We start from the raw sequence: 21,145 nt of genomic DNA on the forward strand, positions 1-21,145 counted from the left end.
AAAAAGTCTGTCAAGAATAATTTCATACATTTTAAGGAAATCAAAGAGCTAAGCTTGTAGATCTGCTATTTCTGCTTTTTAATGTTTAAAAATTGTATGCAAAAATTATCTTACATAATTGTGATTAGACGATTATGTAATAATTGTGACAGGCCTATAGTTTGATAAGTATTGAGGGTTTACGTGGTTAAATGGCATTAAAATAGAAAAAAGGTGAAAAAAAGAAAATGTTCACTTCTTCCACCACAGAAAATAAGGGAACAGTCTCAGGCCAAAGAATCAGGCCAAAAATAATGACTTCACCCTCCAGCCATGCAGTGAGTGTGTGTGTCCGTCGCAGTTAGCGTACCTTCCACCAGAGACTAAAGCCTGGCCCTGTCAGAACTCACTCACAGCTACCTTCCAACAGAGAGCCTGGCCCTGTCAGAACTCTCACTCACAGCTACCTTCCACCAGAGAGCCTGGCTCTGCAGTCAGAACTCTCACTCACAGCTACCTTCCACCAGAGAGCCTGGCTCTGCAGTCAGAACTCTCACTCACAGCTACCTTCCACCAGAGAGCCTGGCCCTGTCAGAACTCACTCACAGCTACCTTCCACCAGAGAGCCTGGCCCTGTCAGAACTCACTCACAGCTACCTTCCACCAGAGAGCCTGGCCCTGTCAGAACTCTCACTCACAGCTACCTTCCACCAGAGAGCCTGGCCCTGTCAGAACTCACTCACAGCTACCTTCCACCAGAGAGCCTGGCCCTGTCAGAACTCTCACTCACAGCTACCTTCCACCAGAGAGCCTGGCCCTGTCAGAACTCTCACTCATAGCTACCTTCCACCAGAGAGCCTGGCCCTGTCAGAACTCTCACTCACAGACACAACTAGAAAAGAGCTAGGACACATCTCCGCCAGGCTGTCTTTAGTCAGTGGTTCAATTTCATGCCAAGACCTTCATACTCGGTGGTCACCTCATCACCGAAAACATACGTCATTTAAAAAAAATATATATTAGCACATGCATTCCATACATTCCATGGGTTGGACCACAGACATGGACAAATATCATCATCAACTTCCGACGGGTGTTCCGCCCACAACGTCATGTAGGTTACAGTACGTGGCCAATTTTATGGACTTTTATGACCAGCTTTGTTCCGTACAAACTCTCAGGCCAAGTCAATGGCAAATCACAACTGAGCACATGCAAAATGGTCAATCCTAAAGGAACCATGAAGCTCATGATAAGAAGTGCCCCTCACTTCATTCACACAAGTGTGATTTCTTTCCTACATGCCCTGTAAAAGAACAAAAAAAAAATTAAGTGCATGTGCCGTTTCTTGTGCTTCCCTGGTTTTGTTCCAAACTGAATTCTGTGAATCACAGTTCTTACAGATCACACTACAGACATACGTGTGCAAGTTGTTGGCAAAGAGAAAAGTTGTTCAAAGTATTCTAAACACAAATTAAAAGTCCATAGACTTGGCTGTCATATGACATGATCATTTCAAAAGCCATGCGTTCGAGGGGCTAGCACCCCTCAAAATAGGTGAATGTTGGCACCATTTCTGTCTACTCACTCTTGTGTGACTCATTGGTGGGCTGTGGACAGTTCAGAAGTCTGCCTACCCGTGATGTCATCGATGGGGATTCCAAGGCAGATGCCATGTTTATTTGTTGACCTGCCATCCTATGGTTTGTACAGTATATATACGGTAGTTTCAATGTACAGAGTATATATTTGGCGGTATTATACATACTGATAGTAGTAGGTTCTTGGTTTACCTATGATCCTAGATTACTGAGGCACTACTACACTGCCAGAAGGGTCTAAACTGGTTTGTTTTACCTGCCACGCATGTCGGGAGCCATGTGTTATAGTTTGAACCTGCCCGGGTTAGTTTGAACCTGCCCGGGTTAGTTTGAACCTGTCCGGGTTATTTTGAACCTGCCCGGGTTAGTTTGAACCTGTCCGGGTTATTTTGAACCTGCCCGGGTTAGTTTTAACCTGTCCGTGTTATAGTTTTAACCTGCCCGGGTTAGTTTTAACCTGACACGCATCTCGGGAGCCACGGGTGAGTTCTAACCTCCACAGGTTAGTTATGTAACCGGCCACGCATGTCGGGACTAATGTGGGGACAGTGTTGTCGGACTAATGCCTGTCTGTTGGACTGTTAGTTTTCTCAGTGCAAACTGCAAAGTGAACTACATCCACATCTACATGCATGTAGGAAAGCAGCTGGCAGTGTGTGGGTGGAGTGTTCTGGTCCCAGTGTGGGTTTAAACACAGGGCTGGGCCCACACCACCACACCACAGAGCCCAGGAGGGCAGGGGCCTGCCCTGCGCTGGTCAGCCAATGGCCAAGTACTGCTGCTCTATAGTCTTAAAGTTTTGATGCTGGCAGGCAGCACCGTAGCCACTTAACAACTTCTCTGCCTCTCCAAGCATGCCTTTATCCCCTGTCCTCAGTGTGTTGACTTTGGAATAGGAGAACCAAAGACGGGGCACTTGCGTGACATTGTGCGTGAGTGGTTTGTGTAAGCAGGTATACAGTCGTTTGTTTGTTCATCAATCAATCCACCCAATTATGTATTTATTTGGATAGATTTGAATACCCCCCCCCCCCCCCCCCCCAATATTCCTCCCACTGCTTGCCACTGCTGTACATGTGTTGCACCCCACTGGCTCACCTGCCAGTGAGGAGGCTCCACTGGGAGGATGTGTTGCACCCTACTGGCTCACCTGCCAGTGAGGAGCCTCCACTGGGAGGATGTGTTGCACCCTACTGGCTCACCTGACAGTGTGGAGCCTCCTCTGGGAGGATGTGTTTCACCCTACTGACTCACCTGACAGTGTGGAGCCTCCTCTGGGAGGATGTGTTGCACCCCACTGGCTCACCTGCCAGTGAGGAGCCTCCACTGGGAGGATGTGTTGCACCCTACTGGCTCACCTGCCAGTGAGGAGCCTCCACTGGGAGGATGTGTTGCACCCCACTGGCTCACCTGCCAGTGAGGAGCCTCCACTGGGAGGATGTGTTGCACCCCACTGGCTCACCTGCCAGTGAGGAGCCTCCTCTGGGAGGATGTGTTGCACCCTACTGACTCACCTGACAGTGTGGAGCCTCCTCTGGGAGGATGTGTTGCACCCTACTGGCTCACCTGCCAGCGAGGAGCCTCCACTGGGAGGATGTGTTGCACCCTACTGGCTCACCTGACAGTGAGGAGCCTCCACTGGGAGGATGTGTTGCACCCTACTGGCTCACCTGCCAGTGAGGAGCCTCCTCTGGGAGGATGTACAGTAGTTCCCACAACAGTAGTTCTCAAACGTATTAGATTTTATTTTATTCCATTGAACCCGCGTTTTGGAATGCATTAGGCCACAAACCCCCATAACTCGGGAGAGTGAACAAATTGAAACCAAATGGACCCGTAATAGGGACCATTAAGGTTTCCATTTGTGGACTCTTCGAGTTAACAACTGTAAGGTTCAATTTGGTTTCTAACTATCAGTAACTTATCTGGTAACCTCCCCTCCATTACCCCTGGGGGGTCTCTGGACTGGACCCCACTCTGAGAACCACTGGCCTACATTTGGGTGTATTAAAACATGGGGTCACACATGATCAGACCTCTCCCATTTTGGTATCGGCATCGAACCTAAACATAAGGCATGGAGGTCAGGCTGTAGTTACAGTCAACAACATGTTATTTTCGTATGCTCCCGGAACTGTGACCAAACCAGAGCATGGTCATCATGTGACATGTGACCAAACCAAAGCACGGGGCCGGGCTTCCCCAACTGTGGCAGACTTCTGACTCGGCTACATGTAATCACATCTGTGTGCCTGTGAGCTCACATTGAAGCTTTCTAGCACCATGCAGTGGTGGACAAATTACTCACAATATAGTAAAAAGTCCGGAATTCATGTGCTTGTAAAAAAGTACAAAACGTTTGCAGGAAACAGCAGATCGACAAGCTCACATTGTGAGCTCATCAATCGGCCATTTTCAGCGAAGATATTTAATGTAGACTCTACATCATCAAAGTTGCCCACAAGCAACACGACACGTTTTGAGCTTGTAGATCTACTATTTTGAATATATATTTTTTTATATTTTTGAATTGGAATCCTGAAATGTAAAATCTTGATTTAATTTAAAATGCATTCAGTTATCACTTATGTTAACTTTATGAACTTAAACAAAAGACAATTTTAATACTAGTCACATTAAACGAAACTAAACTAAAGTGGATCATGTTTTGCATTTTTTTTTTGGGATTGGAACAGCTGAAATCGAAAATATGCACATGTGGTCCCCGGGCCGCCAATTGCCCATGTGTGATTATGTATAGAACGAAAAGCAGACAAGGCACTAGAATAGAGCCCTGAGGGACTCTGCTCACCAACGCATATGGGGGTTTACGTGGCTAATTAAAACATCCCAGTTTAGGATGTATTCTACCACCAGTGTGAAAATGTGACATGAAGTTCCCACCACAGTGTAAAATATGCCCCCCCCGCACCAAACATGTCACATTGTCTCCGTAACTTCCCATGCCTGTCCTATAAATAAAATACAATGGCTTGGTTGCATCCTCTTGGCCCTTTGATACGGCTGTGAGGCCGGTCGTGTTTAGGTTGAGTGATGGCTGTGATATTGTTGCCATGAATAAAAGGACATAATGATGGCTTTGTGTTTGACGGTGGCTTCTTTTGTGTGGCTCTCTCTGAGAACAAGAGGATTTACAGTGAGCATTAGAAATAAGCCCATGGCCCCACTCTGAACCCGTCTGTACCCAATCTAAAGATCTTGTGCAGATCTTCTAGCACCATATTTCCTCTTCTTCACTGTTTTTCTTTTTCTTTTTCATGAATTTATGTCCTACTTTAGACGTTGTATACATCGGTGATTCATCATTGGTACACTGGGGGGTCCGGGGGAGACCGGGAGCACCTTGAGGGGGTTCCAGGGGGTCCCAAGCTAAATGAGGTAATGTCTCTTCAGTTTAACCACTTGACACAAATCATGTGTTGGGTCCCAGATGGGGGTCTGACTGCAGCCCAATACATTATCATTTGGGGGTCCTTGACATGACATTTTTTCGAGAGCCGTATGAATTGTCATTTGTTCTTTACACACAGTATACCTCATTGGATAATGGTTTATATCCTGGGGAACAATTAAACAATTAATAATAGATAGATGAACTCTTCCTAATTTAGCTGGGGACCCACTGTAACCCTCTCAAGGCACCCTGGGGTCCCTCGCTTTGAGAACAGCTGCACTGAAATGTCAAAACACTTAATAAGGTTAATTCCCTTCATCCCACAGAGCAGACTAGGGCGTGTTAAATGACCACTAGGGGCAGTGTTTTGTAATAGGATAAGAGTGCACTTTAAAGTCTTCATTAGTGGGAACGGGCTTAAAACTTAGATCCACATTTTGGTGGCAAAGGTTAATCTCATAGAAGTGCACTTATCGTTTATAAATTAGCATTCTCAGTGGTGGAGGAAATACATACTCTCATGTTTTGCTAAGTAGAAGTATAGCAACAGGCTACTGCAGCGTAGAAATAGTGTTAAAAGTAACACACTGTATTAATATGTTTGCTTACAGTATCAAAGTAAAGTATTGGCTCTTTCACACATTTCTTATTTGTTTAATACAATGTTGTCAAACCTTTTCAAAAGCTCAGCACGTGTCATATTGTGACACATAGTATATCGAAACCTTGTATGTCCAAAACTTTCCCTTTTTTTATTATTATTAAAATAAAAACCGTTAAAGTACCAAAAGTATTGGCATTCAAATGTACTTAAAGTACCAAAAGTAAAAAGACTCATTATGCAGAAATTGCAGAATGTCCCGTTTAAAAATGTCAAATGTATAACAAATGACAATCTTTTGAAAATACCGGTAGATAATTTCAAATGGCTGAAATGAAGTGGTTAATATAAAATATATTTTGTAATAATAATCAAAATCTACAAAAGGTAAATGGTTGCAAAAGTTGTCAAATAAATGTACTGTAGTAACTGCTGTTGGAGTACAAATAAAATTATTGGAAATTGGAAATAGGCCACTCCATTAAAGTAAAATCACCTCAAAATGTTACTTAACCCCTTCTGGACGGGAACCCGTTTTGGTGTTTTAACTAAGCATTATGTTATACTTTAGCTATTGAAAAATAGCAGATCTGCGCTACAAGCTTGTAGGTCTGCTATTTTTGAAAAACTGTGAAAATGTGACACAAATCTTTGAATATATATTCTTTCGGAAGACTTTTTTTTATTTCGACGTCGGGTCTAAATAAAGTACAGTACTTGAGTAAATGTACTTATTTACTTTCCACCACTCTGTGAAAGTGAGGACTAGCCAAACTGGGTTCCAGAATCTCTGCCCTCCACCGACTTCAGTCTAGCATCGCGGTCTTGAGCTCTGCAGTGTTTTGGTTTTGCTTTGGTTCACCTCTTTCCTCTCCTATATCTGTGTCTTGGGTTGGCTCCCACAGTGCCAGATTGATCACCAGTAAGACGCGTTAACGCGGGAAGCAAACGCAGCTATTGTGGCAGTCTGACACACACACAAAATGTTACTGTATATGTGGACCTGGCCACTTTTGTGCCCATATATGGAGTTGAGTGATTTGTTTGTGATTGATGCAACACACTCCATATTTGGATACAGCGGGACAGACACACACACAGACAGACAGACAGACAGACAGACATGATCTGCTAGGTCTCATAGTTAGTGCTCACTGCGTTCGCAACTACCAGTTCCGGGGTGCTTCACGCAGTGCTCTGCCGGCCTCATCCTTCTCTCTCTGACTTTGTGACCGTGACCCGTGGTAGGTCTCATGCCTATAGAGGACCACCTTTTCCATGTGGTCCGCCCATGCGACGTTGTAATGTAATGTAAACGATGTTGTAATGTGATCGCCCATCGCTGTGTACTTGTACGCGAGAGCACTGTCTCGTGTCGCGTTATCGTTCTCCCGGGCCCATCGACCGCCGCCGCCGTACCAGGGTATACTTCATCCGGATTGTCACACACCACCCAGCCGGCACACACTACCTGTCTGTCAAACCAGACGAGGGTTCAGTGCTTAGAGTTTTACAACAGCCTATAGCAGTGGTTTTCAGCCATTTTCATATCGAGGAAGGCCCATTATTTATTCGGCATTTGAGCCCACGGACAACCATTTGACGAGATTGAGCCGCAATTTAACCTCGATATATCGTTATCGTTGGATACGAGGGGACCATTGGAATTGCATTAGGGAACCTACACGGTACATTTTATGGGGTTATTTTAGTGCAGGTAATAGCAATAATCACAGACACAGATGCTGTCAAAAATGTGTACTGCGAAATATTCAAAACTTTCTGCGATACTGCCAATACAGTTTATGTTTGAGACACGAATCTGAGTTTTCGCTGCGCCAGACAAAGAATCACGCAACGTTTATCCCCTTCTCCTATATTCGTTCATACTAGGACATGGCGTATGTCACTGTGAGCAGAGCCAAACGACAAGTTTACTCGGTATTGAGGGTTTAAGTGGTTATATAGTAGGCCTACCTTAATTTGAATGATAAAACCCTTGAGATGTATCATCTCATTTTCGAGGGGGTCCTCAGCACTAATGAACAAGGCGTACATTAGTGCTTCATCTCTCTCTTAGCTAAGGAGTCCTTGGCCTGAAAGAAGAAAAATCATTGAAGAACCCTGTTCTATACTAGGCTACGTATGACCGTGCATTATCTTATGGCTTTGACAGCTATCTTAGCTATCAGATAACCGGTAAGCAAGCTTTCCCACTTAGCACAGTCGATCACTGGGGAGCCACATAGGCTCTTTAATGTGATGCATATCGTCTCTGTCGGTTGGAAACCTCACATGTCCAAAACAGTAGCTTTTTGCGTTTGAGGCTCGCGCACAAAATGTTAACCCATTCAAACTGGGAAAGCTTCTGTGTCATTTTAGATTTTGGCTATTCAAAAGTAGCAGATACACAGTAACAAGCTTGCAGCGCGTCACTATTTTTGAACATTTTTGTAAACTACTGATTTAGATTTTATTTTTTACGTCCTCAGGTCTTAAAAAAGTGAGATAAGAGGTTTCTGCCCGACAACGACAACGCAGATTTGTAGATCAGCCAGCGTGGAGAAGGGTACTTTACTGTAAGACACGGCCAATAAGTCACCAGTGCTGGAAGATACTTTCACAGCATTACAGCAGGGACACGTAATGCCTGTATGCACCGCTGTGCTCTATGTCTTGAATTATTCACAAGACGTGATGGAAGGAATGGCTTGGCACCTTGTCAGAAATTGACAAAAAAAAAACCTTGATAGCGGTCCTCCGAGAGCCGTGCGTAGCCTCGCTATCTGCTTTCACTGCTGTAATAATGTCCACTTAGAACAAACATGCACGCTTGTCTTTCAAGAGACACAAAGGACTTTGTGTAGCTTGTTTCAAAGTATTGGGAAGATAACAAATGTTTCATCAGGTTCCATAATGAGCCGCATCGCTGTGGTCACCTACTGTACGTAGGGATGGGATGACATGAACATTTCATTAAATAGTTGCGATTAACAATATTGTACAGAGCCAACGCAGGTCCTGTGTATAAGGGCACTTTCACGATAAATTATAATCTATATGATTATTGTGAACATTGTTTTAATCGCTATAAACCGTTATGATGATTCTAGAACACTTCAATGTTATACATGCAAGCATGTCTCGTGTTAAAATTTGTCATTTTTGGATACAAAGACTTCACTGCAGTGCTGCCTCACTGTAATCAAGTGACACCATGCTATCAGCTGGCTGCTTCCACACACACACTGCATCCTAGAGGCCTAAGAATCACGGGCTTAATGTGCGGGGAAACACACACCCGCCATTCTGTTTCAACCAAACAAAACCATCTAAAGATGTGATGGGGTTGGAAGGAGTGACCCAACTGCTGATGCCACACAAGCCACTATCCATTATAGCGGACTGCTTGATAAACAGGCTCAACTAGCTTGACATTTTGTACTGTCACTGTGTAGTGGCAACATGCTTTGTGTTTTTTTTTGGCACAATATAGTTTCTTTTAAATTAACTAGATCGGTTCAGGCCGCTTCACAGCCCTCACATCATTCTAGTCGCTTAATTGGCCCCACGATATTAGCTATACATACAGGCATATATAGGCTACTATTGTTTACAGTTATCGTGGACATGCACAAGCATACATATTTAAACAGAGGACACACTTGCACTTCCACAACATATACGGTAGAAAATATTAAACCTATAAAACACAAACGAAAAAATAAAACCCCAAATCAGTATATTCACTTCGAGCCCTTGGAAAAACCCTGGTCTGGGTCTGAACTGAGGCACAATAAGCGAAAGAAATTGGCGTCACACATAGACAGTTTCATTCAAGCATTTATTCACTTTAAACACACATTTTCAAATGGACATTTAGCAAAAATATCTATCTATAAATGCACCGTGTCTCTGTACGTCTGTATGTGTGTGCAGCTGTAATGCATGTAACTCGAGAACCGTTCGCCCCACCGACTTCAAATTCGACACACACGTCCCACTCCACCACAGGGAGTGCAGTGACCGGTGTTTAGTCTGTCGGACCCACAGTTGTCCAGAACCGCCACAAAAGGCCTCTGCCCGTGCTCATGCTCCATATGGAGCTGGCCTGTTGACTGTTGCAACATGCATACAACATTTGTCTTGTGTCTTGTCCGTGTTTAATGGCCGCCCCAATGCATTTCCAATGGTAGTCACATCATGGCTTGACAAAACATTTTTGTTTGATGGCTGTGTTGTGCCCCCCTCCCCCGCATCAAACAAAAATGTTTTGTCAAACCATGTGCTTTCCATTGGAAATGCATTGGGGGCGGCCATTAAACACGGACAAGACACAAGACAAATGTTGTATGCATGTTGCAACAGTCAGTGTGAGTGAGGCCTGAGTCTGTCGTAGTTTTTGGATGCACTAGCGCCATGTGAGCAGTCCTAGCCAGTCACAGATGGGAGTGTGACAGAGAGTCACTTTTTTAAGACATTTAATGGAACTGTTATGTTGTTAATAAATCAAGTCATTATCAGACGATAACGTGGTTAATAATTGTCAATTAGGACTACTATTTTGAGCAGACTGATGATTTGAAAGCCTATTGGTCAACGGTTGTATTTACCATACACTGATACACACGCATCACAGCGAGCTGCACAAATAAAAGATGTACACCGTGTTTGGGTGAGACCAGGTTGGTTTTGAGACAACCCCAGACATAATATGGTGTTACACATGTGTTAATTGGTAAGTCTACCAATTCTGTGACCTGTCTTCATGGCAGTTGGCAGAATGTGAATGTGACGTACTGTATGGGGCCTAAGCTGAATTTTATGCGAAATATGTATGTGGACAGTGGTCTTCTAGATAGAACACAGCAGAAACAAAAAGCCCACCAATGACCCCCGGAAGTCCGACCTATAGGACATGGGGAATGTGCAAGCTCTCAACATGTTGTGATGTGACGCATTGTGAGCTTAATGTAGACCATTTCTCAATCCACCTCACGCTACAGAAACAGGAGACAGGCGGCTCCTGCCTGCGGAGCAAGTAAATACGCTTGCAGCGAACAATTTAAATGGCCCCTTGGTTCCATTGGTACACTCTTGGAGTGTAGTCCACATACCAGCTCTGATAGTGTGATAAAACCTGGTTCCGGAAACGGTTCCAAATGTGATGTAACCGAATCCTGGCTGCTCCCCAATGTTAAGTCCTGTTCCTCCGGGATCCCAACCCCAGACATTTACAATTGCCAGTTCAAATCTGCTGCAGAGCCAATCAATATAATAACACAGAGTCAATATTTTTGTACAATGTTGTGCTACTAAGCATAATATCGTCTTAAGTGGTCGATTGATAAGTTGATATATATACAAACTTAAAAAAATTACAAAACATTATGCTTTTCTCAGTTATTTATTCAAAAAATATGATCGATGCAATAATTGCTATGAACTGATAGTTGTAGCCCTAGTGTGACACATTACGTTTCTTTTCTTTTTCTCCGCATGCATGCTTGACTTGAGATTCCTGCACAGGAATGGGTGGGGGGGGCTTCACTAATCTTTGTCCATATGGCCCCTAGGAAGCCATGAGGGGGAGGGGACAGTGGGGGGGGGGGGGGGGGGGGACGACGACAGTGGGACAGGACATGTAGGTCAGACTCAGACAGTAAACAATGGGTGTCAAGCTAATCCTTGCGGCCTGGACAGTAAGAAGTGGTGTGAAGGCAGCATTTACAACAGCCTGTAACGGACATAATGGAGCTCCTTTTGTGCCTGGTGGGGTGGATGGTTGAAGAAGACCGCCATGCATAGTGTGTGTGTTTGTGTGTGTGTGTGTGTGTGTGTGTGTGTGTGTGTGTGTGTGTGTGTGTGTGTGTGTGCACAACAACGTTTAAAAAGTAGACTGGTGCTTCAAAGATCAGTGGGACTGGAAAACGGAAGAGAAGGTGGCGATCAGAGCACTCAAAAATGTATAAAAATGAGGAGAGGGTGGATAAAAATCGAGGTACTTTATTAGAAAAAGTTTAAAAAGCCAACATGTTTCGACTCACAAAGGAGTCTTCAGTACCCGTTGGAGAGTGTTGGAGAGACGGGGATACCCCTTAGTGACCAAACACTCTAGCTTCATCTTTTTTTGAATTATGAATGTTGTATAGCTCCTTTTTAAGATTAATGTCATACTATAACCTCTGTCTGGCTGGAACCGGCTTTTCTCCTCAGTGCGTTGATCAATTGATCTGAACTTGCACTGGTATTGACACATATTCTTTTCTTTCTTCTTTTTTTTTGTACGGTTCTCGCCGACTATGGGATCATGGTTGCAGTCCCATAGCCCGGATGCCCCAATAACGGCTGGCCAATGTTGAAGCCGTCGAGCCTATACTGCATGGTCAAAGCTGGAACTGCAGACGGGCAGCCGTGCATATAGCACTATAGGAAACCCTGCGCAGCTGGGGTTTAACATTGAGCGCTCGTTAGCACTTCTGCCTTTTCCAACCGAATGTTGGTTGGAAAATGCAGAAGTGGGCGGGGCAGTCGCTCCTCGCTATGGGATGGCCGGTGGGTGGAAATGACGGGTGTAGACTATAGTGATTTATTTTTAGGCTCACAAATTTTTGCGTTAGTGCTTCCATTGGTGCTCAGCTCTGCTGTCGGCTGCCTTCAACTCATCTGACCCCCCTGGGATTAAAATTAATATAAAATCTTTGGCACAGAATCAACTGACCTCATAAACACTATACTCGCCAGTGTTGCTAGATGTTGTGAGGTAAACATGTGCGGCGCATGCACGCACACACGCACGCACACACTCACAGAGGGGGGGGTCACCAGCAAAATGACTTGACCCATTTAACTTAAGACCCGAGGCAGATTCTAAAAATCCCTTCTAAATCCGGACCTAAGTTCTCTGAAAATATTCAAATTTGTATTAAAAAGAAAATAAAATAAATTGTTGCTTTACTGTACATAGCAACAACTGCCCCAAAAAGGGGTTCCTGTCTTGAAAGGTAAAAAATATATAATACCGGTAATCATAACGGGTTCCCATCCTAAATGGGTTTTAATAACAGTTATACAACAATAATGCTAAAGGAATAAGCCCCAGAGGGCTTGTTTCCGCAGATTCAATAACGACACTTTACATAGCCCTTTTTTTACTTCCGGTTCAGGGCCCGGGTATTTTTTTGGTCTTCAAAATAAGGCGTGATTTCTTTCTACGTCCGAGCATAGACATGGTAACGCCCCGCCTGCCTCTGATTGGCCTACCGACACTGCCCGTCTTGCCTGTCCTCCGAGATGCAAGGCTAGAATGGCAACAGCGACAGTAGATTCTATCTTCTACAAAAAATTAAGTTACTGTCGCGTGTTGCCATTCTCTTGTACCACGGAGTACCCTTGCATCTCAGAGGACAGGCAAGACGGGCAGTGTCAGTAGGCCAATCAGAGGCAGGCGGGGCGTTACCATGTCTATGCTCGGACGTAGAAAGAAATCACGCCAAAATAAGAGCCTGCAATGAAAAGGCCGTGACAGCTAGAGCGGAATAATTAATTAATTAATATGTCCCAGTGAATGCGTTAAAATGCTTTATAAAAGATTCCACATAAATAATTCCAAGATTATTCATAAAATAGCCCATCTACAATAAGCTTTCAGGTTCTTAAGCTTGTGACTGTGCTATTTTCAAAAGGCATACAGGTTGTTGCGACCGTAGGCCCGGCCCTACCTACCTGGGCCCTCATCAAACCCTGTACACTCAAGACACTGCCCCCGCTGCCACCCGTAGATCTCCATATATGGAGCTGACCTGTTCTGACATTCCACATGTTGGTCTGAGCTCATCAAACAATATTTTCTGTACACTCAATACACAGAATTCATTCCATATGTTGATCTGACCCCCCCCCCCCCATGCCAAAGCACCATCCCAGCAGTCTGCCATCACCCAGACGGATGTGTGCACGCCTCTCGCCTCTCGTCCTCAGGGCGTCTTACCGGTATACCCAATACAAGTTTAAATTGCTCTATATATGAATGTGGACCATAGTTATACTGCTTTTGGACTCGTTTTTAATAAAGACCTGGTTGCTTATTTCTCTCGCAAAAGACCTGGCAACACTGGCCACAGTGCTTGGTGGTGGTCGGCTAATTTGGGTGCGCGACACCGGTGGTGCAGCGAAGTCCAAACTCGACCTGACTGACTGTGTCTGGTTTATGTAGCAACATCTGTCTCACATCAGGAGGAGTGAAGGCCAATTGTACTTTGTGTTTGGAGGCCTGCCGAACGCAGGGAGCTCAGGGCTGACGTATAATTTGGGTCGAAAATAGCAGCTCCCTGTATTATGTGTCGGATGGGAGGGCTTTTTCTAGTGTATAGGCTGGGCGCTTTCTTGCTGAAGTAACGTGCAGGACAGCACGGATATCTGTATTTATATTGGATTTGATTTGATTTATTTAGAAAAGCAATCATAATACTACATTATAATCAGCGATTCAAGGATTACACAGAAAAGTCCAAAGACTTATTTCCACTGAGGTCCTCTCACACTGAACGGAACAATACTTTAAAGTACATCACATGATATACATTACATACACAACACAACAAGTCTGTCCCTATCCATCCCTCTAAGTCTAAGATGACCCTTTATAGGGGAACAATTTTCAGTAGCCATTGTTTAGTCTTCTGTTTAAATGTCCTCAAATTGGAGGTCAGTTTAATACTGGTTTCCAGGCTGTTCCACTGTGTGGCTCCTATATAAATGAATGAGCCTTTGCCCGCTTTACTTTTAAAAGCAGGGAGCGCCACATCTGCAATACTGGCTCTGGTGAAATGGTTGTGTACCTCGTTTACCTGCCTGAAACATGTTATACTATATTAATATTATATGTAGTACTGTATTACATTTACTGTATGTATACTGGTATGTATGTATGTATGTATGTATGTATGAATATATCGTTGCTGTCGGACAGAAACCTCGAAATCTCCATATTTTTCGTAATTTATTTTTTCCGCAAATGAACACACTACTTGATCATACTACAGCATCACGCCAAAGCATCAAAAGTACACTATCTACAAGTATCGCTTATGTTTGATGCTTTCTTTCGGGCACGCACGCACACACACACACACACACAAACACACCATTTTGAGAAGGATGGGTTAGGGTTAGGGCCTGTCACAATTATTAGTGGCAAATCGCAGTTAGTTGAGATAATCCCAATTATTTTATTTTTATATCAAACAGGATTGCGGAAATAGCAGATCTGCAATCTTGTGATGAGACGTGTGAGCTTGTGAATCTGCTATTTCCGGAATGTTTTACACTTATATATGCCCCGTGAAGTATCTTTTAACGAAGCCTACAAGCCAAACAGAAATGCATTTTTGTTCAATGCCAAACACACAATTTAATTCTTAATCACAACTATTTGTGTGGCAATTAATCCCATGGCTGCCTGTGACATGGCAACCCTATACAGTACTTGGATTAGAATACTGTACATTTCTTAATAGTGATGTCATCAACCAGCCTATACACTTTCAGGGAATGGTCCGCGATTAGATGACATGATTTGCCCACTTTTAGAGGCGTGTGTGTGTGTGTGTGTGTGTGTGTGTGTGTGTGTGTGTGTGCGCGCGTGGGATTATCTGCTGAGAGTCGTGGGCTGACGGGTTATGTCAGCATGTCAAAGGCCAGTTGTCATGGCATCTTTCTCTACACACACATACACATACACACACACACACACACACTCACTCACTCACTCACTCACTCACTCACTCACTCACTCACTCACTCACTCACTCACTCACTCACTCACTCACTCACTCTCACACACACACTCAAACAGCAGGGAGAAAGTGAAAGAAGACTCAACTATGGCCGCAAGAGCCATATTCGCCTGTGGCAGGAACATACGTTATTGTTTTGCCCCCAGTGTTCCTCACAACATAAACCTGGGACTAGTTTGAAGAAACTATAGTTGAATAAACTGTGTTTTCCAGTTTGCCCTCCAAATTATGGGTTTCCAATTTGACTGTTTGTATGTGCATGTTTCTCAGTTAAAGGGACACCATGCACGTTATTATTTCCTTCTTCAGTGTTTATCTACTTCACTACATCTGTGGAGTAGTAGTCACTGCCTACCACTGAAAGTCCAGTCAATTAAATTTTAGGCTGTATATTATTGCCAAATTACATATAGCCTAGAGCAGGTCTAGAGTTGACTTAGTAGACTATTGAATTTAATTATTGGCTCAAATTCCTGAGCCAAAAAACATATTAGCGGGACATCGGTCAATAGGAGATTCAAGACTCTGCCGGTCTTTATTATTAGCTTAGAAATGTGACAAAAAACAAAACAATCTTGATGAATGTGGCTTCTTATTCTTGTAATTTATATATATATATATATATATATATGTATATATATATATAGTCCCACAATTATATATTTTTGTGTTTAAACTACGCCTTTAAACAACCAAAATGTGTATTTAATTTAATATTTTAACTGCATTGCTGCTTGTTGTTATACGTTTCACAAAGGGGGGATGGCTCACGCACTGACAAGCCCGTTTCTATCATTTAACCACTTAAAAATGAATCCTTTGTTTACCGGGGGGGGGGGTCCCCCAAGGGGTCCAATGGGCACCGCTATAGACACAGGACAGCGTACAGCCAACCGTATGGCCCATCGGGAACAGGGCCTATCTCCTGTTTCTGTAGTATGAGGCAACTTGACGTATACAAGTACACCCACTGTGCATGACGCTGGTAGGCTGCAGGGTCCAGGGATTTATACCCCCAATCCAACCATTGACGCTGAGTGTCAAGCAAGGAGTACCATACAGTACGTGTCAGGCATTGTGGACCATTTTAACCCATTTTTGGCGGGAACCCCTTTTTGGTGTTTTAAGCATGTCATGCTTTAGCTGTTGAGAAAAGTAGCAGATCTACAAGCTCATAGCGCGGCACTCGACTTGACTTATTTTTGAAAAATCGTGAAAATGTGCCTCAAACCTTTGAATATATTACAGAGTGAACATTTTAACTAAATTCTTAGCTTCTGGGGAGGTCCCTGGAACAACATATTTTCAGATGCGGGGGGGCGGAGGCATATTACATATCATTTTTGGGGTCCTTGACATGAGATATTGAGAACCACTGATACAGAAACGTAGGTATTTTTTATTCCGACGTCGGGCCTAAATGGGTTAATAGTGTTTGGTATGACCTGCAGGGGCATAGCTACAGTATATACTGACTGGGCTAGTAGCAAAGGCTAATGTATTCACGGCTCATAACGAAATGTCACAGGTCGCGGTAACAAAATGTATACATTTCAGGTGACTTAAAAAATAAAAAAAAAGAACGTGGCTAACTAACTCTACATAGCCATTGCCCAGCCACTATACTTTCATTCAGGCCAGAGACTGGAACCCCAACCTCAGGGTGGACACTGCACCAGTGGCCACTGGTCTATAATATGCTTGAAGTATGGAGTACTTTACCATCCGTAATGTCTGCATATAGCAGTGATATCATGTAAGTGGGAGCTTTTCCAAAAGAGCCCTCAGAGATGCCATTGTGGATTATAGATTGATAAATATTGGGGAGTTAAAATGTGATCATATATAGTAGTATACCAGCAACGGCCTTTTTCATCTTTATACTGTACCATATGAGGAACAGTGGCTCCACATGGGAAGCATTATCATGCATGCATGACGATTACAGTAGGGATGCGACTACTATACATAATCTTCTTAGTGAGTAACATTTCCGTACCAAGGACCCCCCAAATGTATTATTTGGCCATCTGAAAATATTTATATTTTGTACCCTGGCACAAAGATTGAAGATTTGTGTTAAATAATTGCAAATGCATAAATAAATTAAGAGCCGATATAAACCAATCGAACTATACGAACTATACGTACTCACGTGTTAGCTCACTGTTGTTGTGAGGTCGTAACCGTCGTATAGATCGTCGATTATGTTACATAGTGATGGATTTTCTTTAAGTAATTGACTCAATATATTAGTTTGATTTGTTGCAGCCCCAGATGTGATGAATATGGGGAGATTTCAGTGTGACGTCATAGTAGCATTATGATTCCCAGCAACTCTCTTTGATCTTTTCTCCCACATGAGAATGTTCAGCTGGCTACACATGGGCTGCATTTACTTCTGGGGACGACCCGCTGGATTACAGGCTGCGCTCGTTTCCAGGTTCTGACCGTGGTTTGGACCATAGATCATGGAAGCATTGGGCTGTCGTCCACTAAGCATTGGGCTGTTTTAATGTCCACTAAGTCTAAGGCACAATGACAAAGTCTAAAAATAAAAAATCCCTCCACATCGAGATTCCTGTGCCACTTCTGTCACATGCCACAATGGTTCTCAAAGTGGGGTCTGGGGACTATACCGGGGGTCCTTGGAGGAGGGGTTCCAGGAGGTCCTCAGCCCTTTATCCATGAGGGGGCACAGTAGGGCAGTCAAGTGGGGCTGTCGTCGATTCACAGCTATAAACGTCCCGCGTTCGATTTCCGCCGGGCCCGCTGGGGGCGTGTTCTCTCCTCTGGGTCATCAGCGAGCGCCCCTACCCTAGCTGTGCCATTCCCTGAATTAGACCTTGCTATAGGTCGAAACGTTGGTTTCTTTTAAAATTAAGTTTGCAGCCTTTTTCTGGGGGGCACGCATTAGACACCATTTCTGTTCACTCACTCACTATAGTGGAGTCCCGCCCCCTACCAGGGCCCAGGAAATGATTATCCGTCAATTGTCCTCATAGACATTTCAAAAAGTATTTATTTAAAGACGTTTACACCACGAACAAAGCCAACTCAAATCATGACAACAAACACAATTTTTTGGGCCGAACAAATAATTAGAAAGAAGAAAAAAACGGCAGGTTACAACACTTTTTTTTGTTGCTTTTCTTCTTTGTAATTATTTGTTTGGTCCAAAATATTGTGTTTGTTGTCATGATTTGTCACGACTCGAGTTGGCCTTGTCCGCGGCGTAACCGTCTTTAAATAAATACCTTTTGAAATGTCTATGGAAAAAATGCATTGGGAATCATTGTCTGGGCCTGGCGTCGTCATGAAAGGGGACTGCGACGCTCTATAGTGCCTCTTTGGTGGGCTGTGGAGTGTGGCCAGTTCAGAAACCTCAAACCTGCCTATACCAGTGATATCATCAAAGGTGATTTGTTGTACCACAAAAAAAAGAAGAAAAAAGAAGCTCATCTGCAAGCTTTCAACTTAACTTGTGCTTAATATCTGCAATATTCATTATTTAAATGCCTATGATGTCAGGTTGACAGTGGTTAAGATGTAGGAAACCTTTTTTTAGGAATTTGCTGGCGTAAAACCAAAACAGTTGGGTTCACATGTGGTAGAGAGAAACTACAGCTGTTCACTGGCACGCAACAACTTTGGAGAAATGTGCGTAATCTATGGTCTTACCGCATAGATGGCTTCATAGGCTTGTTTGACAGCACTATATCGTCGATGCTGTTTCAATTCATGCTGTCTTTATGATTTGACGACTACTAGTAAACTTCACGGTTGGCTCTGTAGGCCTACTTGGTCTGCTCGTGTGCGCCCCCTCCAGAAAAGGGTAGCTTGGGTACAAGTCGTTAATGTAAAAAAAAAAAGGATTTGGCCCTGTAGTAACTCTTGGGGACTCCCTAGGGTTCCTGGACCGCCTGTTGAACACCCATGCTCCACAGCATCCCCCCCATATGACCCCCCATGGTGTGTGTGTGTGTGTGTGTGTGTGTGTGTGTGTGTGTGTGTGTGTGTGTGTGTGTGTGTGTGTGTGTGTGTGTGTGTGTGTGTGTGTGTGTGTGTGTGTGTGTGTGTGTGTGTGTGTGTGTGTGTGTGTGTGTGTGTGTGTGTGTGTGTGTGTGTGTGTGTGTGTGTGTGTGTGTGTGTGTGTGTGTGTGTGTGTGTGTGTGTGTGTGTGTGTGTGTGTGTGTGTGTGTGTGTGTGTGTGTGTGTGTGTGTGTGTGTGTGTGTGTGTGTGTGTGTGTGTGTGTGTGTGTGTGTGTGTGTGTGTGTGTGTGTGTGTGTGTGTGTGTGTGTGTGTGTGTGTGTGTGTGTGCGTGCGCTGTGCCATCTGCATCATTGTAAGCCGATCCAGATATGCCATGCCAGTGAGTGACACACATACAGTATAACATCCTGTAAGGCCTTCTGAGGATTATAAAAACGGATCCTTTTTGTGTGGAAGTGATGGATTTTATAATGCTCTAGTCTAAATACTCAGTCTAATGGCTTCTTGTGCTTCTATGTCAGCCTTAAAAGCCTGTGATATACTTTGTTGTGCTATGGTGGCGTGAAATAATAGTGAAAATAACCGATCTACAGTAGGCTACAACCCGCACACCGCGTCGCAATACTATTTTCGTTATTTTCTTTTTCTTTTAATGGCAAGGCAAGACCTTTCCCAGGTGACCTGAGAGATCTGGATGGGTTCACCATATCGCACAAGTTTCATTCATAAATGTATTTTGGCTCTAAACCATTCACGAATACGGTAAACCCTATACGGAAACTTGTGGTGCAATATCTGTGTGATACTGTATCGTTCGATTTGACCATGCAATTAATCCCCAAGTTGTTTCCTGAACCAGTCCGGATGCAATTGCATTGGTGGCTCCACTCTCCAACAATGCCATTGAACACCGATTCATCATCGTCTTTATAGTTAGGACTGTGTCACGTCACGTGCAGAAAATATAGCCGCGCCAAAATAGCAGATGAACAAGAGCTTGTTACAGATCTGCTATTTTCGCCGAACGTTCGACACGCACGCTATAGGGTTCATGTGGGTAAAACAGATTTGGATGTTTTGGGCCCCAGAAGTCAAACCAAATGTTCTTCTGACAACGTCCTCCTATAATAAGTGGACGTGTTCCCTCATGGTGGATGGTGTTGACAAGCCAAGGGACCATGTGCATCTGATGATGATGCTGCTCTCTGTCATTACTGATCTGGATAAAGACCTGTGGTGCAAAGTAACTAAGTACATGTACTCAAGTACTGTGCTTATAATTACTTTATTTATTTTATACTAAATACTGGAGTATTTCCAAAGTGATGTCAAAAGTGCAATCTACTTGTCTTTGAAACGTATATGGAGTGAAAGTCAACAAGTATCCGAAAATATATACTGTAGGCTTCATATGTCCAAAACTGTGACTTTCCCAGATTAAAATGGAAAAACCTATAAAGTAGTCTAGCAGATAAACAAACTTGTGGACCTGCTTCTTTTGATGCTTTATTTTGTGTGACGCTGGCCTCGCAGTGGCCAGACGGGAATCTGCCAGTGCAAAAAAAAAATATATATACAAAAAATGCCCTCGGTGCAGTGTGATATTAGTATAGCCAAGCCAGGCTATGTATGATCAAGTATAGGACATTAATTTAGGGAAACAACTTAACGAACAAACAAAAAACACAAAAAGTTTAAAATATTGAGATAAGAGGTTGAGTGCAGTAGTCAAACTCAAGTAAATGTATTTAGTTTAAT

General features: G+C 43.6%; 1 protein-coding gene across 1 annotated transcript in view; it reads left to right on the forward strand.

Annotated features, from left to right (window-relative positions):
• The window catches only part of pdzd2 (PDZ domain containing 2), a 129,330-nt gene that overhangs the window by 1,180 nt on the left and 107,005 nt on the right, over positions 1-21,145 (forward strand). The gene's annotated exons all lie outside the window — the stretch shown is intronic.

Source organism: Protomyctophum bolini (genome assembly GCF_963924005.1).
Source record: "Protomyctophum bolini genome assembly, chromosome: 6".
In the NCBI taxonomy this organism is placed as follows: Eukaryota; Metazoa; Chordata; class Actinopteri; order Myctophiformes; family Myctophidae; genus Protomyctophum; species Protomyctophum bolini.